Below are 24,512 nucleotides of genomic sequence, written 5' to 3' on the forward strand. Positions count from 1 at the left end.
TCTATTGTTCTCTTCAAAAAGGCTTGCTAACTGTTTGGTTTTGTGGGTTTTAACATCTTTTTAAATTGAAGTTTAGTTGATGTTTACAAGTGTTTCAAACTTAAAAACACACACGCAAGAAAAACTCTCATCCCAGTTTTGGAGAGCTGTAGGGCAAGGCCAAAACAGACACAGACATATATCCGAACGGATGTTCAGGTTTCAAGGGCAGGGGCTTCACTTTTTTTCTCCCTCCTGCAGTGTTCACAACATTTTAAGAAGAGAATCTCTGATGAAATAAATTGAGGTATTGAGGTGTTCAAGATTCAGATCATGAGTGGATTTTATTACTTTCCTCCAAAGCGTAATATATTGCTGGGTTTCTCTTTCCAATATCTAAACAGCTATTAGCTTTGTGGAACTGTGTTCTCTTGCCCAAAGAGGAAATTCTAATTAACTCAAAGCACTGTGATTCCACCTCTAAGCCATTTACAGACTGGGGGTTGTGCTACAGTTAGCTTTTTTTTTTCTCAAGTCCTTTGTTAGCTTCATAAAACTTCTATGGATATGAATCTTAATAGATTTCAGCCTTGTTCTATTTTCACATTCCTGCTTGTCCTAGGGGAGTAGTATAGTGTGTTTAGTGCTGGTCTGGCATGCAGCTGGAAAAAGAATGTCAAGTTTATGGGAGAGGGGGGTGGGGTCCCTGCTTGTTTCTGCTGCCAGAAATGTGTGTCTTGCAACTCCTAGAGTTTGTGCAAGACATGATATGAAAGAAACTGAAACAGCAGAGGCTAGAGCCTCAGCACATGAAATGGGCAAGTTTGGGGAAGGATGTTAAGGGACAGGATCTAGGCTCCGCAACCGGTAAGCCCTCTGACATCTTCCTTTCGTCCAGGCCCCTCCGCCTGCTCCAGGCGTTGCTTCCCTTCCCGCCCGGCCAAGCCTCTGGGCTGCGGCACTTCGGCTCCTGCCTCACTCACTCCACCACCCTCATCACTCAGTGGTCCGGTGCCCCCTGTGCCCCTGCGTGTGGTGAGTCAGGCGGGTGCCCTGTTATGCAGCCTCGTCCTGCCTGGCACACTCTGCCTGGGCCCCTGCTGTGAGGCTGCACCCAGCGAACCTGTGCTGGCATGCTGCGGAGCTGGGCCTGCAAGCCAGATCTCTGTCCTGACTTCCAGTCCCATCTCCTCCCATTTAGTGCAAATACTCACTTAAATGTCCCAGGCGGAGTTCACCTATGTCTCTCTTAAATCTCCAGCTCTTTTGATGACTGCCAAGACCCTAAGGTCCTTGAGGGGGGTGGGAAGCAAAGAAATTGAAAGCCAAGAACCTAGAGTCTTTCGCCTCCCTTTCTCATCCAAAGCTAATCAGAGCTAGTGCATCAGAAGGCTGGCACTGTCTGCTCTGCTCTTCAGTAACCTGGTGATCTCAGTCACTCTGTGCAGAAGGTCAAGGCTTCAGGATGGGACACGTTCATTTGTTCATGGTGTCAGCAATGATGCCAGATATGGGCCTGGAATATGAAGGGCTCCTTAGGTGAATAAGGACAGGTTGTGTTATTGTCTTTACATGCACCGCAAGATTGTAAACGTTTCTTGAATAACCAGTTTCCCTGGGGAATCCGCGTTCCTTCTAAACGTCTGTGCACTGCCCACCCCTCCTTCCGTGGGAGGAATTTGCATGTAGAGCATTCTCTCAATGTATAACTTTTTAAAGGGGCTATAAAGAAGGCCATAGATTTCCTTTGGGATCAATATAAAGCCAACGTCACATTGCATAGGAAAAAAGCTTATGCCTCAGCTTCCCTGGTGGCTCAGATGGTAAAGAATCTGCATGCAATGCAAATGTGGGTTTGATCCCTGGGTTGGGAAGATCCCCTGGAGGAGGAAATGGCAAACCACTCCAGTATTCTTACCTGGAGAATTCCATGGACACAGGACCCTGGTGGGCTACAGTCCATGGCATCGCAAAGAGTCGGACACGACTGAGCGATTAACATTTTCAACACTTTTTGGCCAGGAAAGAACTACGGGATTAGGAGTGATTAAATCTTGCCCGCAGGGCTGAGTGTTGGGAAGGACTGAGTTGTGGAGCAGGTTCCAGGGGCCGTTGACGGCCTGGCCCTCAGCTCTCTCAAAAAGGACATGATGATTTGGGTTTTACTTCTTCAACCAACAAAAATGGTCAAAAACTTAAGGTGCCCATGTTGAAGTTTGGCGATTCTGCAGGGATTTGTTCAAGTAGAAAGAGCAAGGAGCCAGGAGAGAGCTTGAGTTCCTCTGAGCCGTGTGATCTGAACCAGGTGACTCTGTTTTCCTGGCTTCAGTTTCCTCTGCTGTTAAATGATGATTCCTGTATTCCATGTAAAGTCATCTTGGATCTCTAATGAAACACTCAGGAAAGTCATGCTTGGGATAAATGTTTCTACAGCACAGACCGACCATATCTTTAAGACCTTGTGATTCTGATTCTAAGAATTACTGTATTTGGGATTTTTTTTAATTTAATTTTTAATTGAAGGTTAATTGTTTACAGAATTTTGTTGTTTTCTGTCAAAGGAGGTATATGCACACCTATGGCTGACTCATGCTATATTTTTAAGAGCGATGCTTGGATTTGAAGTACTTTTATTGCTGGATGTGAAAAATTGATTTTAAATTAATAACTTCAGGATTATTGGCTGCGAGCTCCTAGTTTCCAGGCCCCCTTACACAGAATAATGGTATATGTGAAACTGGAGTGTTGTATCCTGGGGGCCTATGTACCCTAAGGAGAGGAGGGGTGTGTCAGAGTCAGGAGGAGGGAAGGGCCTTCCACGGAGACGGGAACGGGCGGCGGGGCAGCTGGGGAGGGTGGCCGGGCTGGAGGCCCGTCAAGTCAGAGCAAGCCACTGGCGCTCGAGACTCCGGCGGCTCCACCGCCCGGGGTGGACCTGCGGCGCCCCCGCAGCGTGCAGGACCCGCGCTCGGCTGCGCGGCCCTCCCGCCGCCGCCCCGGCCTGCTTCGGGGCCGGGAACCTCCGCCTCCCCGCAGTCTACAGTTGTCCTCGCAGCGCTCACGGCCTCGCTTTCTTCAGGCTTCTACTCAAATGCCGGCTTATCGGTGGGACCTTTCCTAACCACCGCAACGTCAAGAGCACGCCTGCTCCCACTTCCTCGGCTCCTGGTCCCTTCTTTTCCCTTACCTGCCTTTCTGGTTCTCAAGCCCCTGCATGTATGCGAGCGAACTCGCTTCAGTCGTGTCCAACTCTGTGAGACCCTACGGACTGTGGCCCACCAGGTTTCTCTGTCCATGGGATTCTCCAGGTAAGAAGACTTCAGTGGGTTGCCCTGCTCTTCTCCAGGGGATCTTCCCGGCCCAGGGATTGAACCTGCGTCTCTTACGTCTCCTGCGTTGGCAGCAGGGTCTTTACCACTAGCACCTCCTGGGAAGCCCTCTCATGCCCCTGCCACCACCTAAGGTCTGACTGTTTATCAATCTGTCTGTCCTCCTCAGGTGAACATCAGATGCAGGGGAGAGGGGATACTTAACTATTATGGTATCATCAGCATTTAGAATTGGCCCATGGTAGATGCTCAATAATGGAGAAGGCAACGGCATCCCCACTCCAGTACTCCTGCCTGGAAAATCCCATGGACAGAGGAGCCTGGAAGGCTGCAGTCCATGGGGTCACTAAGAGTTGGACACGACTGAGCGACTTCACTTTCACTTTTCACTTTCATGCATTGGAGAAGGAAATGGCAACCCACTCCAGTGTTCTTGCCTGGAGAGTCCCAGGGACGGGGGAGCCTGGTAGGCTGCAGTCTATGGGGTCACACAGAGTCGGACATGACTGAAGTGACTTAGCAGCAGCAGCAACAGATGCTCAATAAACCATTTTTTCCTTTTATTTTCTTAATTTTTATTAGAGTATAGTTGATTGATAACATTATGTTGGTTTCAGGTGTATAGAAAAGTGAATCAGTTATACATATACATATCTGCTCGGTTCTTTTTCCACATAAGTCATTCCTGCCCCTAAAAAGGGCTCTAAAAAAGCTGTGACCAAGGCCCAGAAGAAGGACGGCAAGAAGCACAAGCGCAGCTGCAAGGAGAGCTACTCCGTGTATGTGTACAAGGTGCTGAAGCAAGTCCATCTGGACACCGGCATCTCGTCCAAGGCCATGGGAATCATGAACTCCTTCGTCAACGACATTTTCGAGCGCATCGCTGGCGAGGCATTGTGCCTGGCGCATTACAACAAGCACTTAACTATCACATCCAGGGAGATTCAGACCGCCGAGCGCTTGCTGCTACCTGGGGAGCTGGCCAAGCACACCGTGTCCGAGGGCACTAAGGCTGTCACCAAGTATACCAGCTCCAAGTAAATATGATATGCCTAGCCCCTGTTAACGGAGAAGGCAATGGCACCCCACTCCAGTGTTCTTGCCTGGAGAATCCCAGGCACGGAGGAACATGGTAGGCTGCAGTCCATGGAGTTGCTAAGAGTCAGATAGGACTGAGTGACTTCACTTTCACTTTTCACTTTCATGCATTGGAGAAGGAAATGGCAACCCACTCCAGTGTTCTTGCCTGGAGAATCCCAGGGACGGGGGAGCCTGGTGGGCTGCCGTCTATGGGCTCGCACAGAGTCGGACACGACTGAAGCGACTTGGCAGCAGGAGCAGCAGCAGTGTGTATGTGTCAATCCCAACCCCCCAATTTTTCCCTCCCCCACCTCTGGCCCAATAAGCCATTATTGAATGAAGAAAAGCAATGAGTCTGGGACTCCCAGAAACAGAGGTGTCTCAGTTCCATCAAAGAGGAGCCAGACACAAAGAGCTGAACACTGCAGGTTCCACAGGGAGCCCTGGGGGACAGACGGAGGTCTTTGGCATTTGGGGGGACCGGGGGGAGCGGGATTGGGGTGCCGTCAGGGAGTGAGGAGTGAGAGGAGGCCAGAGCCAGGCCTGCGTCTCAGGGACACCAGTCCTGAGGCGCCTGTGATGGGGACAGACTCGTGAAGGGGACTTAGGAGGGGTAGTGACTGAGGCCAAAAGAACCAGGCTGGGTGAGGGGAGCCTGGTGGCAGCCAGCAGGGGAGCCCTGGGAGCAGGACAGGCCGGCGCTGGTGGGTGAGGCTGGGTCCCTGGAGCAGGCTCCCTCGTGCCCTGAAGGGAGAAGCCGGGTGGCGGTGGGCTGAGGGGAGCCCGAGACCAGAGAAGAAGCCGGTGGTAGAGGACTGCGCTGAGGCAGGAACAGAAGCCTTCTTCAGTGAGATGGGAGATGAAAGGTGTCTGCTGATGGAGGGAGACCCGGAGGTGGGTGCAGACCTGGGGGCACAGACCGTGTGGGCAAGCCGCGCGGTATGCGGTTGGCACAGGTGGCGAGCAGGGGCAGAGGTGAGTCAGGCCCGAAGGGACCTAGGCTGGGGCGGTGGCGGAGGTCCGGCGCCTTTGGTCCCCCAACCCGGCATCACCAGCAAATCAAGGCAGAAGGGATGCTCTCCGGCTGGCGAGAGGGGAGAAGTCAGGGATGGATTTCCAAACAGAAGGTCAACTTTGGGGAAGGGGACGACATGGGTGCCCAGCGGTGGCCAAGACCACCTGGGACTGGAGACCACGTTTCTTTCTTTCTTTCTTTCTTTCTTTTTTAACTTACTTATTTTATACAGAACACTTCAGCAATCTGTGTGTCATCCTTGCCCAGGGCGGCGGGGGACCGGCTAGTCTTCTCTGGATCGGTCTTTGAGTGCATTCGCTGCTGCCGAAGCGAGCCGAGACCGCGAGTCTCGAGCAGCCCTGGTGTTTCGTGTTTGGCCGGCCAATTTTCCGGGGCAGGGGGATCACCTGGGGATCTTGCTAAAAACTGTGAACTCTGACTCATCGGGCCTGAGGTCTGCGGGCCCAGAAGCTCCGCGTGAGGCCGAGGCGGCGGGCTTCCCGTGGAAGGCGTTGGGGGATGTTCGCCCGCATCCAGCGGCCCAGGGCGCAGGGCGCGGGGGCCTGGGGGTCGCCAGGTGGGCTCCGACAGAAGGGAGGGGAAGGGAGGCCGAGGCGAGGCGCTTCGGCCTGAGACGCTGGAGATGGACGCGAACACCACGGAAGGAGGCGCCTGAAGGGTGAGCGCGGCGGACCCAGAATCGGAGGTGAGTGCGCACCCGGCCTGCTTCTCGCTGGACCGGACCGGGTCCTGGGCGCCGGGGTGTAAGGGCATCCCCCCGGGGCCGGTACACGCGAAACGGGGAAGGAAAAATGCCAGCAGTTTACAGTGCCTTCTAAGCACACACGAGTTAAGCCAAGGGCATTAAAGTTCTTACCCTCTTTCTTCGTAATTAAACGTCTCTTCTTTTTTCCTGTTTTTCTTGTTTCGAATTTTAAATGTCGACTGGGCCGAGATTTTACTTTCGGGTTAACACGTATACCCTGATGCTGGGAAAGATTGAGGGTAGGGGAAGGGGACGACAGCGGATGAGATGGTTGGATGGCATTACCGACTCAAAGGACATGGGTTTGGGTGGACTCCGGAAGTTGGTGATGGACAGGGAGGCCTGGCGTGCTGCGGTCCATGGGGTCGCAAAGAGTCGGACACGACTGAGCGACTGAACTGAACTAACAGGTATACAGCCCTATATGGCACAGGGAGCTGGCTGGTCAACATGCTGAGGGAATTCCCTGGCCGTCCGGTGGATGGGACTCGGGGCTATCTCTGCGGTGGCTGATTTCAATCTCTGGTTTGGGAGCTAAGATGCCACAAGCCCTGGGGAGGCCAACAATAAAAACCAACCAACAAACAAAAAACCCAAGTAGTGAAATACTTTTCTTCTGGGCAAGCACATGGACTTAAATGGCCCGTGACTCTAATCATTCTTTACCAGGAAAACCTGTTACCATCATCGTCACATTATTTCACAGTTATTTTTCTTTAGGGCATCACTCACATGCCTAGAAACACAACTCTGGTAAAACACTGAAATGTGGCAAGCCCGTAAGTCTTAAGAATTACATCGTCCAATTATACTGTGTTTTAAATTATTTTTTGTTGACATATAGTTGACTTACAATGTTTTAAATTTCTGCTGTACAGCAAAGTGACTTCGTTATACACATATATACGTTCTTTTCTATATTTTCCATTATGATTTATCCCAGGACATTGAATGTCGTTCCCAGTGTTACACAATAGGACCTTGCTGTTGATCATCCTCTAGAATAGTTTGCATCTGCTAATCCTAACCTCCCAGCACTCCCCACCCCTCCCCTCCTGCAGTCACAAGTCTGTGACAGGTTCGTCTGTGTCATATTTTAGGTTCCGTGTAAAAGTGAGATCATAAGGTGTTTGTCTTTCTCTGACTGACTTAGCAGGAGCATCTCTAGGCCCATCCATGTTGCTGCACGTGGCACTATTTTGTTCTCTTTTGTGGTTGAGTAATATTTCATTATATATACATGCACCGTGTCTTTATGCATTCCTCTGTCCATGGACACTTAGGCTGTCTCCGTGTCTTGACTACTGTGAATATAGGGGTGCGTGTCTTTTCTAATGATACTTTTTTTCCCAGTTATATGCCCAGAAGTGGGATTGCTGGAACACAGGGCAACTCTGCTTTCAGCTAGTTTTCTGAGGGACCTCCACACTGCTTTCCACAGTGGCTGCACAGATTTACATTCCCAGTTATACTGTTTTATATCAAGATCTTTTATATTTGAAGGATTCATTATTAACAATCTTTAGGACATGGTAGTGCATGATGGGAATACAAGGCCTAAAGTAGGGCCCCTCCCCTCAGCTCTAATCAGAGACTAAGATACACATGTGTGTGTGGGTGTCTTAAAAGCAACATCAGGCAGTATGGTTAATTAAGTACCAGGATGAAAAAAATTTAAGAACTTGTAATAAAGGCACCTTGAAAGGAAGGTGCTTGCTCAGTCATGTCTGACTCTTGCGGCCCCATGGACTGTAGCCCACTCTGTCCATGGGGATTCTCCAGGCAGGATACTGGAGTGGATTGCCATGCCTTCCTCCAGGGCATCTTCCCAGCTCAGGGATTGAGCCCAGGTCTCCCACATTGCAGGCGTATTCTTTACCTTCTGAGCCAAGTCCAAGTAATTCAAAGCAAAAAGCAGTTACCAGATTTTTCTGCTTTAGAATCAGTTTGAAGGTATGATTTCCAATTAGCATTAATCCTAACTCCACCTTGATTGCTAGGTATTTTTCAAAACCTGAAACCAATATTAGCAGTTGTTACCAACCAAACTAAAACTGAACAATTTTAATTACGCCTTTAAAAGCGTGTATCATAAACTCTTTCAAGCATACACAAAAGCATAAAGAACAGTATACAAAATAACTTCTCTCATACTCGCCAATCTTTATCCCAGTAGGTACTCAGTAAATGTTCGTTGAATGAATAAAGGATTCTCATTTATTATTAAATACCTTGTCTCCATATTTATTGTATCCTTGGAACCAAGAATGATGTTTTACATTTGTTTTCTTTTCCATAGTACCGTTCAATGATGCTTATGTGGTTGGTGTTCAGTCAGTACTTGTAGATTGGCTGATTATTTAAGGTCTAGCTCCCTATGTTTGTAGCTGCTTTTACACTTGAGCCCTAACTGGTAGCATTTTTTTTTTCACTCGAAGCCAATTTTAACTTAATTGAAATGGTTTTAATTGTAACACTTTATTGATGAAGTACACCTCTAAAACTTGAAAGTGAGAGAAGCTGAAAATCGTTTAAGCTATAGCTTTTACTGAATTTTATTATGACATCCTAACATCTTTTATTGCTGCCTTCTATTTTTAACGTTCGAATTAGCAATTTGTTTAAAGCCCTGATTTTTAATTACACTAAGAATAACTCAAAAGCTGATATTGCAAAATGTTTAAACACAGGTTTCTCTTGTAAGGGGAAAAGGAAGACTTGGCTTTTTCAGGGTCCTCTTGTGACTACTCCAGATGCCACAAAATCCCAGAAATTATTCCTATGCTGCCACATGCATTTATTTTCAGCTTCTTTCTCTGGTTTACTGTTTGAACATGGCTGGAAATCTCTGGGGTGATTCCTGACTCTCATCTCAGTCATCCTGTGTCCCAAAAAGGACGAGGGGTAGCAGGTTGACGCCAGCATCTTTTAAGCTCTCCCTGTGCTTCTTCACGGAGAAGGCAATGGCACCCCACTCCAGTACTCTTTGCCTGGAAAATCCCATGAACGGAGGAGCCTGGTGGGCTGCAGTCCATGGCGTTGCATAGAGTCGGACACGACTCAAGTGACTTAGCAGCAGCAGTGCTTCTTCAAGGGGCTAAACTTGGATGAAGTGTTAACTGCTGCTATCTTAGCTCCAGGTTTCTTGTCTGGGTTTCCCTCTCACAGTAGCTTTCCATTTCTGTTCCCATTTCCCCCTTTCTGCTGATCCTTCCATACCCCATCCCTGCTCCCACTCTTCCCCCCCCTCAAGGGTCTCCATGGCTCCCATGATCCACCTCCCAGTTCAGAAACTTTGGGGTAACCTGGCTCACAGAATCACTACCCCTCCTCACTTAAGTCTCAGGGGATGTAGTCCCCAAAGACACTGGAAATCATTATTTTGTTTCAAGTGTGAGGGGCTGTAGATCAGGGCTACTCAAAGGAACCTGTTCAGGAGATAAGCACACGCTTGGATAATCAATGCACACTTTCCTTTTGAGGAAAATCTTGCTACAATCTCATATTTTGGTGCAAGGTCAACTCTTCATGGACTAACAAAAGACAGTTCATGGAAAGCACAGTTCACTAACCACATCTGGAGTATTTGTGCTATAGATTATTTCGGGGGAAAAGCTTTATTGAGATATAGTCATATACCATAGGACTTCCTTGGTGGCTCAGACAGTAAAGAATCCACCTGCAGTGCGGGACACCTGGGTTCGATCCCTGGGTTAGGAAGATCCCTTGGAGGAAGGCAGGGATTCTTGCCTGGAGAATCTCATGAACAGAAGAGACTGGTAGGCTACAGTCCATGGGGCTGCAAAGAGTCAGGCGTGACTGAGCAACTAAGGACGCACAGTCATGTACCATGAAGCTCATTTCAGCACGTAAGAAGTGACTCTCAGAGTCTGCAACTTTTACCACAATCAGTTTTGGAACATTTTCATCTTCATTGGGAACTTCAAAGAAACATGATGCTCCTTTAGCTGTCAACCACCTGCCCTTCCATCTCTTTCCCCAGCTAATCACTAATCGACTGTCTGTCACGGTATCCTTTTCTGGATATTTCATTTAAAGGGAATCACAGAATATGTGAACTGTGACTGGCTTCTCTCACTTAGCGTAATATTTTACAAGTCTCTCCATGTTGCCACATGCGTTAGTAGTTCATTCCTTTCATGGTCAAATTCCAGTGTCTAGATATAATTTGATTATTCACTTATCAATTGATGGACATAGTTTCCACCTTTTGGGTGTTATAAACAATGCCACTGTGAACATTCATATGCAAGCTTTTATATGGATGTACAGTTTCAGTTCTCTTGGGTATATGATTAGGAGTGGAATTGCAAAGTCAAATGATAATTCTGTTTAAATATCGAGGAGCTGTCAGATGGTTTTCCAAAGTGACTGAACCATTTTATGTTCCTATAGCTGAGTATGAGGATTCTGATTTCTCAGTATTCTGCCAGCACTTCTGTGACTTTTACGGTCATCTTCCTGGATGTGAAGTGGTACTGTGGTTTTGGTTTGTCTTTCCCTAATGACTGATAATGAGTATCTTTTCATGTGCTTATTGGCCATGTGTCTATATTCTTCAGAAAAATGTCAATCCAGATTATTTTTTTTGCCCTCCTTAAAATTGGCTTATCTTTTTATTGGAATTATAAAAGTTCTTTATTCTGGCAACAAGTCCCTTATTAGCTCTGATTTGCAAATGTGTTCCCCTCTTTGGCTTTTCTTTTCACTGTCTTGATAGTGTCTTGTTGCACAGGAGTTGTTAATTTTGATGAAGTCTAATTTGCCTTTTTTTGTTAATGCTCAAGCTTTTGGTGTTTCAGAATTCATTCCAAATTCAAGGCCATGAATATTTACCCTTATGTTTTTCTCTAGTAGTTTATAGTTTTGACTCTGCATGTAGCTCTTTGATCCACTATTTAATTTTTGTACATGGTGTAAAGTAAGGGTCCACCTCCAGTCTTTTGCATGCGGCTGTCCAGTGTTCCAGCGCCCTTTGTAGACAAGGCTACTCTTTCCCTATTAAATGATCTTGGTACCCTTGTTGAAAAATCTCCTGACTATAGATACAGGATTTATTTCTGGATTTTCAACTGTATTCCACTGACCAATATGTTTATCCTTATGCCAGTTCCACACTGTCCTGATGAGTGTTGCTTTTGTAATAAGTTTTGAAATTGGGAATTTGGGGGTCTTCCAATTTTGTTCTTCTATTTCAAGATCGTTTTAGCTGTTTTAAGTCCTTTGAGTTTCCTATGAATTTTAGGATCAGCTTGTCAGTTTCTACAAAGAAACCAGCTGGGATTCTGCTAAGGATTGCATTAAATCTGTAGATCAATTTGTGGATTATTGTCATTTTAACGTATTGTCTTCTAATCCTTGAATATGAGATGACTTTCCACTTATTTAGATCTTATTTGATTTCTTTCAACAATGTCTTATAGTTTTCAGAGTATAATTGGTAGTTCTTTGGTTAAACTTATTCCAAAATATTTTATTTTTGATGCTATTGTAAATGCAATTGTTAATTTCATTTTTGGATCATTCATTGTAGTGCTTAGTCATTAGGGACACATAGAGGAAAAAATCAGCTATTGCAGGGAAAACTTAGCTGGTCTTCTGTGAACTAGCATTTCCTAAAAGGAATTGCTTGAGATTCTATGTAGAGAAAAAGTATTCCATGTCAAGTAGTCTTGGAAGATGTTTCCTGTTTGAAAGCTTCATGATCTCTGTGAACATATAGAATAATCGGAGAAATCAGGCAGAAGTTTTAAATCCTAAGGAAGCAAAGTCTTTTGTCTATTTTGAAGTACTTAATCCTCAATGATTTTCAGACCCTTCTTAGGATGTGATGAGACAAGAATTTACATGGCCAGTGTCTTGAAAGACAAAGTTATGCTATTTCATAATTTTGCCTAGAGTAGACATTGTCATGGTTGGTCATATTATAAAATGTACTGTTAGTGCTAGCGAAAATAGTTCTTTTTGAAAGTGACATTTAAATTCACCCAGTAATATGCTGTCTTGTTGAATTGTTTCCTCCTTGGATTGAGTATCATAAACGTTCATAATCAATACTGTGTAATGATAAGGATAGGGTATTCAAGACTGGAGAAAGGGGCCTTGGGGAGCTACTAGATGGGTAAGCTTTGGGGAGCTCTTAGATGATTAGCATACACAGTTCGGAGTTTAGGAAGGTAGGGAGTACAGACAACACGGCCTGAGAGTTGGACATGCTCGTGTTAGAGTCTTAGCTCTGTGCGTGACCTGAGTGATAGTGACCATGTGTGAAACTGAATCTCCGTTTTATCACTTAAAAAAATGGCCTTAAGAGCTGTATCACTTTATGCATAGTCCGGTACATACATAACTCAAACGTAAAATGGCTTTGTTCTCTAAAGTAGGGCTATATACATTTATATTCCACTTTGCATATGCTTCACCTATAACCTTCAGATGTGTGTCTGATTTGAAGGGATGCTGGGGACTGAATTCCTGGAAAAGTTTAGGGCCTTGCTTCAAGACAGTGGACCCAAGCACTCCATCGACCTGAACTGCACTCCAGGCTGGCTGCAGGCCAGCTTCGTTCCTATTGTTGTTTTAAATTTTTCTTTATTTTGGCTGTGTGGGGCCTTTGTTGGTGCACGGGCTTCTCGTTGCTGTGGCCTCTCTTCTTGAGGAGCACGGGCTCTGGGCCCGTGGACTCTGGAGTTGCGGCTCACAGGCTCCCGGGCACAGGCTCAGCAGCTGTGGTGCCCACACGGGTGTAGTTGCTCTGCGGCATGTGGGATCTTCCTGAATCAGGAATTGAACCCGTCTCCTGCATTGGCAGGCAGATTCTCTACCACTGAGCCCCCAGGAAATCCCTGCAGGCCAGCTTTGAATAGCAACTTACCTAGAGTGTTCCACCAACATTTTTTTCCATCTTCTTTCCCTCCAATTCATTCCCTCCTTCTCTCTGAAATATGTCTGTCCTGACAAAACCAACTTTCTGGAAAAGTAATATCTTAGTCTGTCTGAGCTGCTGTAACAAAATGCAAACAAACCAACAAACATCCGTCTCTTAATTCTGCAAGCTGGTAAGTCCAGTACGATGGGACTGCCAGGCTTAGCGTCTAGCTGACCCTCTTCTGGGCTCCTGTGTCTTCGTGTGGTCAAAAGGGCCAGGGAGACCTCTGTGTCAGGCCTCCCCCTCCCTGCTGCCTTCATCTCCCTCAGCAGCTAGCTTATTTCTGAGCAGCATCAAGTCACCTTGGAAATAACTACTCAGTCTCATTTTCCTTGTACTTACTGTTTCCTTCCATAATTCCAAATGCCTAATATACTGCACCAATGGCTGATACAAGAAAACTTGTACATTTTCTTTTATTAATAAACATATAATTTTAACATTATAATTAGTGTTACAGATTGTTCTCCCCTGGTTTGTGATTTCTTCAAGGGCAAGGCTGTACCGTATTCATGTTTCTCAGGCCTTTTTTAAAATAAGGGCATTAATCTCTGAGGGTAGGCCCTTGGGCTAAAAGCATCCACAAGGCCCCACCTTCTAATACCACCACATTGGGCATTAGGATTCTAGTATGATGTTTGGGGGGAACACAAACATTCAAACAAAAATATGTGAAGTATCATCTAGTCAAGTTGCCTGTAGCAGTGATATTCAGCAATTTTTCTGTCTTCTCTAAATATGGACCGAAAGACATTGTTTTCCATTAAGTTTTGCAACTTTGTCATGGAGGGCGGTGAGAAAGTATGGAATTCTGTTTTGAACAGATGACCCTTTCCTGATGCTTCTGGTTTTATTACGTTTGCCTGATGACTAATTCCACTACACCTCTTCTACTGGGCACTGAATCACCAGTTAACTTTCTGGGGAAGGAAAGCGCCAACTTTGGGGTTTTGATGCTTTTTTGGATTTAGATCTGGTCCTGTAGGAAGTTGGTGTGGAAAAGGAAAGAATCACTAGTTGCAAGAGACAGAGTAGAGAAAGAGAAAATATCAACAGAATTCATGTCCAACACCAAAGCACAACAATGCGGAGGCTAGACTTGGTTTTTACCTTCTCCGAAATGATTTTTCTGTGCTGGAGATAACTCTCCAAGCATAACTGTTGACAGGATGACTGAATGATAGCAAGTTACTGGGGGCCATGGTAGTGCTTTTATTTTTAATTCTTGAGTTTGTTGCAATTTAAGTTTATTAGCAAATTATTTTGGGACTTGTTTTGAGCTGATTAATATTAAATGTAAAAAATCAGTCAAGGGGTAGAACAAGGGAATTTTGGAAATAAAAACAAATCAATTCAATAGAACTTCACCCAGTTCATGTAGAGGCCGTTGAGGGTTTGAAGGAATCTAGGTGGATCTTCCTCAGTAGAAGTGAATGAACAGTGAGCTCATTTAGGGCCTGAACAGCCTGAGCAAAGGTATCTGTCTTGTGTTCAACTCTCTCCAGTGGAAGAGGCTGGATGATGACATGATGTGAAGCTATCATTTCCAGAAGCATGGCTTCTTCCTCCATGGTCTTTGAAGAGGACATTTTAATGAAAGGAAAATATACCAAAATAATATTTTAATAGCAAAGCACAATTAAAAAAAATGCTATTGGAGTATGGGCTTCCAGATGGCTCAGATGGTAAAGAATCTGCCTACCATGCAGGAGACCCATGTTTGATCCCCTGGAGAAGGGAATGGCTACCCACTCCAGTATTCTTGCCTGGAGAATACCATGGACAGAAGACCCTGGCGGGCGACAGTACATGGGATTGCAGAGTAGGACACGACTGAAAAACTATCGCTTAGACTTGTAGTTGATTTACAATGTTGTGTTAATTTCAGGTTCCAGCAAAGCACATCAGTTACACATACACATACATACATTATTTTTCAGATTCTTTTCCCATTTAGGTTACTACAAAATATTGAGTGGAATTCCCTGTGCTATACTGGAGGTATACTTGTGCTAACCTCAAGTTTGTTTTCCGAGACTGTGAGCCTGTTTTGTAAATAAGTTCCTTTGTATCGTCTTTTTAGATTCCACATATAAGTGTTACATGTGATATTTGTCTTTGTCTGACTTATTTCACTGAGTATGATAATCTCTAGATTCATCCATGTTGCTGCAAATGGCATTATTTCATTCCTTTTTTATGGCTGAGTATGTATGTATGTATGTGTATGTTGTTGCTGTTCATTTGCCAAGTCGTGTCTGACTCTTTGCAATCCCATGGACTGCAGCACGCCAGGCTCTCCTGTCCTTCACTATCTGCTGGAGTTTGCTCAGATTCATGTCCATTGAGTCAGTGATACTATCTAACTGTCTCATCCTCTACCACCCTCTTCTCCTTTTCCTTCAATCTTTTCCAGCATCAGTCTTTTCCAATGAGTTGGTTCTTCCCATCAGGTGGCCAGATATTGGAGCTTCAGTTTCAGCATCAGTCCTTCCATTGAATATTCAAGGTTGCTTTCCTTTAGGATTGACTGGTTTGATCTCATTGCAGTCCAAGGGACGCTCAAGAGTCTTCTCCAACACCACAGTTCAGAAGCATCAATTCTTCAGTGCTCAGCCTTTTTTAAGATCCAACTCTCACATCCATGCATGACTACTGGAAAAACCATAGCTTTGACTCTACAGACCTTTGTCAGCAAAGTGATGTTTTTGCTTTTTAATGTGCTGTCTAGGTTTGTCATAGCTTTCCTTCCAAGGAGCAAGCGTCTTCCAATTTCATGACTGCCGTCAACATTCAAGGTGATTTTGGAGCCCAAGAAAATAAAACCTGTCACTGTTTCCACTTTTTTCCTTATTTGCCATGAAGTGATAGGACCAGATGCCATGACCTTAGTTTTTTGAATGTTGAATTTTAAGCCAGCCTTTTCACTCTCCTCTTTTACCTTCATTAAGAGGCTTTTTAGTTCCTCTTCACTTTCTGTCATTAGAGTGGTATCATCTTCATATCTGAGGTTGTTGATATTTCTCCTGCCAATCTTGATTCCAGCTGGTGGGTCATCAGCCCAGTGTTTCTCATGATGTACTCTTGCATACAAGTTAAATAAGCAGGGTGACAATATACAGCCTTGATGTACTCCTTAAACTGTCAGTTGCTCCATGTCTGGTTCTAACTGTTGCTTCCTGACCTGTATACATGTTTTTCAGACAGGTTAAGTGGTCTGGTATTCCCATCTCTTTAAGAATTTTCCATAGTTTGTTGTGATCCACATAGTCGAAGGCTTTAGGGTAGTCAGTAAAGCCGAAGAAAATGTTTTCCTGGAATTCCCTTGTTTTTCCTATGAGCCAACAAATGTTGGCAGTTTGATCTCTGGTTCCTCTGCCTTTTCTAAATCCAGCTTGTACATCTAGAAGTTCTCAGTTCACTGAGAACCTGTATCTAAAGCCTAGCTTGAAGGATTTTGAGCCTTACCTTGCTAGCATGTGAAATGAGCACGATTACATGACAGTTTGTACATTCTTTGGGACTGGAATGAAAACTGGCCTTTGCCAGTCCTGTGGTCACTGCTGAGTTTTCCAAATTTGCTGACATGTTGAGTGTGGCACTTAATAGTGTCATCTTTTAGGATTTTTAATAGCTTAGCTGGAATTCATCACCTCCACTACCTTTATTTGTAGTAATGCTTCCTAAGGCCCACTTGACTTCAGACTCCAAGATGTTAGGCTCTTGGTGAGTGATCACCATTGTGGTTATCTGACTCATTAAGACCTTTTTCGTATAAGTGAGTGAAGTCGCTCAGTCGTGTCTGACTCTTTGCGACCCTATGTACTGTGGCCTACCAGGCTCCTCTGTTCATGGGATTTTCTGGGCAAGAGTACTGGAGTGGATTGCCATTTCCTTCTCCAGGGGATCTTCCCAATCCAGGAATCAAACCCGGGTCTCCAGCATTGCAGGCAGACGCTTTACCGTCTGAGCCACCAGGGAAGTCGGAGGTTAGACTTCGGAGACCTGAAGCCTTTTTGAATAGTTCTGTGTAATCTTGCCGCCTCTTCTTAATCTCTTCTGTTTCTCTTAGGTCCTTACATTTCTGTTCTTTACTGTGCCCATCCTTGCGTGAAATGTTCCCTTGATATCTCCAGTTTTCATGACAACATTTCTAGTCTTTCCCATTCTATTTTTTTCCTCTACTTCCTTGCACTACTCATTTAAGAAGGCCTTCTTATCTCTCCTTTCTATTTTCTGGAAATCTGCATTCACTTAGGTATGTCTTTCCCTTTCTCCCTTGCTTTTTGCTTCTCTTCTTTCCTCAGCTGTGTAAAGACCCCTCAGACAACCACTTTGCCTTCTTGAATTTCTTTTCCTTTGGGCTGGTTTTGGTCACTGCTTCCTGTACAATGTTATGAACCTCTGTCCATAGTTCTTAAGGCACTCTGTCTACCAGATCTAATTCCTGAATTTATTTGTCAGCTCTACTGTATAATCATGAGGAATTTGATTTAGGTCATACCTGAATGAACTAGTGGTTTTCCCTACTTTCTTCAATTTAAGCCTAAATTTTGCAATAAAGAGCTCATGATCTGAGCCACAGTCAGCTCCAGGTCTTATTTTTGCTGACTGTATAGAGCTTCTCCATCTTTGGCTGCAAAGAATATGATCAGTGTGATTTTAGTATTGACCATTTGGTGATGGCAACGTATAAAGTCAGTCTCTTGTGCTGTTGGAAAAGGGTGTTTGCTATGATCAGTGCATTCTCTTGGCAGAACGCTGTTAGCCTTTGACCTGCTTCATTTTGTACGCCAAGGCCAAACTTGTCTGTCATTTTGGGTATCTCTTGACTTCTACTTTTGCATTCCAATCCCCTATGATGAAAAAGAATCTTTTTTTTTTTTTTGGTGTTAGTTCTAGAAGGTCTTGTAGGTCTTCATAGAAATGTTCAACTTCAGCTTATTCAGCATAAGTAGTTGGGGCATAGACTTGGACTGTTGTGATGCTGAGTGATTTGCCTTGGAAATGAACAGCAATCATTCTGTTTTTGAGACTGCATCCAAGCACTGTGTCTCAAACTCTCTTGACCATGATGGCTACTCCATTTCTTATAAGGGATTCTTGCCCACAGTAGTAGATACAATGGTCATCTGAATTAAATTTTTCTGTTCCCATCCGTTTTAGTTCACTGATTCCTAAGATGTCAGTGTTCACTCTTGCCATCTCCTGCTTGTTGTTCAGTCGCCCAGTCGTGTCTGACTCTTTGTAACACCATGAACTGCAGCACGCCAGGGCTCTCTGTCCCTCACCATCTCCTGAAGTTTGCCCAAGTTCATGTCCATTGCATTGATGATGCCATCCAGCCATCTCATCCTGATGCCCTCTTCTCCTTCTGCCTTCAGTCTTTCCCAGCATCAGGGACTTTTTCAATGAGTCAGTTGTTCGCATCAGATGACCAAAATTCTGGAGTTTTAGCTTTAGCATCAGTCCTTCCAGTGAATATTCAGGGTTGATTTCCCTTAAGGTTGACTGGTTGGATCTCCTTGCAGTCCAAGGGACTCTCAGGAGTCTTCTCCAACACCAGAGTTTGAAGGCATCAATTCTTTGGCTCTCTGCCTTCTTTATGGTCCAGCTCTCACATGCATACATGACCACTGGGAAGACCATAACCTTGACCATCCCGGCCTCTGTCAGCACGGTTTGGTGGGCCTTTGTCTGCTTTTCAACGCACTGTCTAGGTCTGCCATAGCTTTCCTGCCAAGATGCAAACATCTTCTGATTTCATGGCTGCAGTCACCATCTGAGTGACTTTAGACACAAGAGGAAATCTGTCACTACTTCCACCTTCCCCCTCTCTTTGCCATGAAGTAATGGGGTCAGATAGCATGATCTTAGTTTTTTTTTAATATTTAGTTTTAAGCTGGCTCTTTCACACTCATCCTTCACCTTCATCAAGAAGCAAAGTTCCTCTTAGCTTTTAGAGTGGTATCATCTGCTTATCTGAGGTTGTCGATGTTTCTCCTGGTTGTAACTCACGCAGCCCAGCATTTCTCATGATGTGCTCAGCGTATAGATTAAACAAACAGGGTGACAGCAGACAGCCCTGTCGTACTTCTTTCTCAGTCTTGAACCAATCAGTTGTTCCATACAGATTTCTTAATGGTTGCTTCTTGACCCATATGCAAGTTTCTTAGACAGGTAAGATGGTCTGGTATTCCCATCTCCTTAAGAGCTTTCCACAGTTTATTATGATCCACAAAATCAGAGGCTTTGAGACAGTCAATGAAACAGAGGTAGATGTTTTTCTGGAATTCCCTAGCTTTCTCTATGACCCAGTGAATGCTGGCAATTTGATCTCTAGTTCTCTTCCTTTTCTAAACCCAGCTTGTACATCTGAAGTTCTTGGTTCGCATAATGCTGAAGTCTAGCATGCAAGATTTTAAACATGACCTTACTAGCATGAGAGGTGAGTGCAATTGTCCAATGGTTAGCACATTCTTTAGTACTACCCTTCTTGGGAATTGGGATGGGGATTGACCCTTTCCAGTCCTGTGGCCACTGCTGGCTCCTCCAGATTTGCTGACACAGTCAATGCAACACCTTGATGGCATCATCCTTTAGGGATTTGAATAGTTCTACTGGAATTCCATAGCAACCACTAGCTTTATTAACAGCAGTGCTTCCTAAGGCCCACTTGACTTCACTCTCCAGAATGGCTGGCTCTGGGTGGCTGAGCACACCATTGTAGTCATCTGGTTCATTTGGATCTTTTTTGTGCAGTTCTTTCCAGCTCTCCTTGATCTCTTCAGCATCTACTAGGTCTCTCCTGTTTATGGCCTTTATTGTTCCCATCTTTGGGCAAAATGTTCCCTTGATATCTCCAATCTTCTGAGGAGATCTCTAGTCTTTCCCCTTCGGTCGTCTTCTTCTAGTCTTATACACTGTTCATTTTAGAAGGCCTTCTCGTCTTTCTAGGCCATTCTTTGGAAATCTGCATTTAGTTGGATATACCTTTCCCTCTCTCCCTTGCTTTTTGCTTCTCTTCTTTCTTCAGCTGTTCATAAGGCCTCCTCAGATAACCTACTTTGCCTTCTTGCTTTTTTTTCCCTTTGGGATGGTTTTGTTTGCTGCCTCCTGTACAGCATGACGGACCTCTGTCCATAGTTCTTCAGGCCCACTGTTTACAAGTTCTAGTCCCTTGAATCTACTTGTTACCTTCACTTCATATTCATAGGGGATTTGATTTAAGTTGTACCTCGCTGGCCTAGTGGTTTTCCCCACTTTCTTTAGTTTAAGCCTGAATTTTGCTCTGAGAAGCTGATGATCTGAGCCACAGTCAGCTCCAGGTCTTTTTTTTTTTTTTTTTTTGCTGACTGTATAGAGCTTCCATCTTTGGCTGCAAAGAATGTAATCAATATGATTCCGATATTGACCATTTGATGGTGTTCCATGTGTAAAGTCGTCTCTTGTGTTGTTGGAAAAGGGTATTTACTATGACCAGTGCATTCTCTCGGCAGAATTCAGTTAGCCTTTGCCCTGCTTCATTTTGTTTTCCAAAGCCATACTTGGCTGCTACTCCAGGTATCTCTTGACTTCCTCCTTTAGCATTGCAATCCCCAGTGATGAACAGAACATCTATTTTTTGGTGTTAGTTTTAGGAGGTCTTCTAGGTCTTCATGGTCTTCTGTGTGACCATGTCCAATTTACCTTGATTCATGGACCTAACATTCCAGGTTCCTATGCAATGCTGGTCTTTACCAAATTAGACTTTACTTTCACCACCAGACACACCCACAACTGGGGGTCGTTTCTGCTTAGGCCCAGCTGCTTCATTCTCTCTGGAGCTGTTAGCAAGTGCCCTCTGCCCATTGGACACCTTCCGACCTGGGGGGGCTCATCTCCCAGCATCATCTCTTTGCCTTATCGTTCCTGGGGTTCTTGCGGCAAGAATACTGGAGTGGTTTGCCATTCCTTCCTCCGGTGGACCATGTCTTGTCAGAATTCTCCACTATGACCCTTCCATCTTGGGTAGCCCTGCATGGCATGGTTCATAGCTTCATTGAGTTATGCAAGCCCCTTCAGCACGACAAGGCTGTGATCCATGACAGATGTGTGTGTGTATCACATCTTCTGTGTCCATTTCTCTGTGGATGGGCATTTAGGTTGCTTCCTTGTCTTGGCTCTTATAAATAGTGCTGCAGTGAACACTGAGGTGCATGCACCTTTTCAGATTATAGTTTTGTCCAGATACATGCCCAGGAGTGGGCCATATGGTGGCTCTCTATTTAGTTTTTTTAACAAATCTCTGTACTGTTCTCGATAGTGATTGTACCGATTTACAGTCCCACCAACAGTTTAGGACTTCTGTCCACACACGCCCTCTCCAGCATTTGCTGGCAAAACTCATCTTTGACATTACCAAAGCCAAGCACAAAATGGAGCTAGTCACACGTCTCTCTCCTGTTTAACTAAAATATTTGATTTTTGAGCCCTACTGGCAAACAATGGATGCTCTCATTCAGTGCTGCTGAAAGAAGCGAGTTGTATTCATTTTTTCAAAAACCAACAGTGTGGGCAAAGTATGCAACGTTTGGTATCAAGTTACAGAAAAAAAGGTTCTGTAAAATCATGAAGGGGTAAATGCAACTTACTGGTCCTATTTCTCAAATTAATTACTCTTACATTTGAATAATGGGAGGGCTAAAGGAAATGATGGAAATACTCAGGAGGAGTATCAAATCCAAATTCTTTACATTTTACAGATGAAGAAACCAGGCACCCCGAGAAATTACACTTTGAAACAAATGATTTAACCAACAAAACCTGTAAAATTGAGGCCAGGGAATTAAAAACAGCTGTGAAAAACATTTCACGGTTAGTTCCCGCAGCTCATTGAACAAACGAGATGTAACATGACCAAGTGAAGGTGAGAGATAGCTTAATTAAAGGGCAAGAAATGTGTGATAAGTTTCTGAGAGAAATGTACAACCAGGGTAATGGGCAACACGTTTCCGGTTTTTACTCCTCTGTATCAGGTGAAGCAGTCATCCCGTGGTTGTCAGGGGACAATCTGACATCTAGGTCGCTTCCATGTCTTGGCTATCGCAAATAACGCCACAATGAACATGAGGGTACATGTGTCTTTTTTGATTTATAATTTTGTCCTGATATATGCCCAGGCTTCTCAGGTGGTTCTCAGATGCTAGTGGTAAAGAACCCGCCTGCCAGTGCAGGAGACATGAAATGTGGGTTCAATTCCTGGGAAGATCCCCTGGAGGATGAATTGGCAGCCTACTCCAGTGTTCTTGCCTGCAAAATCCCATGGACAGAGGAGTTGCCGGGCTAGTCTGTGGGGTCACAAAGAGTCGGACACGACTGAAGTGACTTAGCACAGATATATGCCCAGGAGTGGGATTGCTGGATCAGATGGGAGCTCTGTATTTAGCTTTTTAAGAATTTGAATTTTGACTTTCTGGAAAGGGTCAGCTCAGATGCTGTGGAGACTACTTCATCACCAGTGAAATAAGAAAGCAGTGACTTTCCGGATGGTGTCTTTAGGAGGGCAGATTTTAAAATGACGTCTCATACCTGGTGCTTGCCTGGACTTAGAATCACTGATAATTTTTTTGTTCTTAGAACTCTAATAGCAATCAGTATTTATTCATCATATTATTCTTCCATCAGGTAATTCATCAGAAGGAATATTTTCATTTTACAGGTATGAAAAGTAAACAAAACAGAAGCAGAGAATCTATAGCAACATATCATCTGTTAAGCTTTTGAGGACTTGGTTCATTGTTTTGCCAGAGGTCCGAAAATCCCCAGTAAGGGGGAAATTTTAAGGTCGCTGCTGTGAAGAAGCCATTATTTGTTAAAAAGAGGAGAACAAAAACCCCAACCTGCTTTATCTTATTTTTCTAGGGGGGAGAGAATTTGTTATAGTAGGCAAGTTAGCCTAATCTTAGAGACTAGATTTGGGTTCTGATTTCCTTTTCTGTAAGAGTAAGATAACTAATAATATTCAAACAGAAAGACTTCGGAAACTCCAAATGTAATCATGAGACTCCACTGCTCACAAAACCTTCATTGATTTCCCCCCACCTTGGACTGTATCGGAGCAGAGAGTAAAATCCATGACGTGACCGCTGTGCCCTGCTTAGTCTAATCCAGGCGCTGTTTACCTTCTCTCATTTCCTCAGCTACCCCATGAGCCAGCATCAAGACAGGCCCACTCGTGCCGTGGCCAATCTTGAGTGTTCACTCATACTCCATTCTCAGAGCTCAGCATGTTTTTAAGCTTTTTATTTTGTATTGGCGCATAGTTGATTGGCAGTGTTGTGTTTCGGGGGTGCAGCAAAGTGATTCGGTTATGCATGTATCAATTCTTTCTCAAATTCTTCCCCCATTTAGGTGGTTTTATCATATTGAGAAGAGTCAACATGTTTTTAAGGGAGCCTCTCCCATCCCCCTACCTTGCTATGTTCACCACTGATTTCAAATGTCTTTCACATGCTTAACTCAAGGTGTGCTTCATGCCTCTGCTTTACTCCTGTATCTGTGGCACCTGGCGCCCCATCTTATACCTAGGAGGGGCTCAAGTATTTGTGGAATGGAAGGAAAGAACAGCTGAGTGCAATACTCAGTCAACATTAACAGCTGTTAATTAACAGATTGATTCTGAATTCGTTTCACTCTCCCTCTGTTGCTTGATCCGCCTTGTCTTCAGTCGCTCAGGGTTCTGAGGCGTCGGCCCAGCTCTGGGGACTAGCGGTTTGCTGCTGTGGGCGGTAGGAACTTTGTATGTGTCTGCACTCACTGCCGTGAGGGCAGGTCTAGGCCCCTGACCTTGGATCTGCTGCCGGCATACACTTGCTTAGCTTTCAGGGCACTTCATCATCATTGGATATATTAACTATGGCGATACTACCTCAGCTCTCTCTTTATAAAATTCATGAGGTTTCCTGTTTAAATGTTTATTGCAGATGACTTGTTCTGCTATGGGCACCTTTTAGAAAGCAGAAAGAATTTTAACTCCTGGTACTGTCTGGAAAAAACTGAAAGATGTTTGTGAGAACTGCTTTTATATTTATTTTACTCTCAACAATTAGTGATACTGTTCAGTCTCCTTTAGCGTGGCTTCTAAAACAACCTCTGGATAGTCAGCTTACAGTAGAGCTGAAGATTAAAATCACAAACTCTGACAGGAATAGACTGGGTTCCTAGCTCCCCTTTACTACTTAGAGCAGTGGGACTTCAGGCAACCAACCTTGCTAGCCTTGGTTTTCCCATCCTGTAAAAAGTAGTTTATAATAAATCACACCAAGTGTTTGGCGAATCCCTTTCACATCGTTGAAAATAACGTGATTATCCTATGCCAGTGGCTCTCACTGGTGGTGGGAGGGAAGTTTTGTC

The sequence above is a fragment of the Bos javanicus genome, chromosome 27, assembly GCF_032452875.1.
Source record: "Bos javanicus breed banteng chromosome 27, ARS-OSU_banteng_1.0, whole genome shotgun sequence".
Lineage (NCBI taxonomy): Eukaryota > Metazoa > Chordata > Mammalia > Artiodactyla > Bovidae > Bos > Bos javanicus.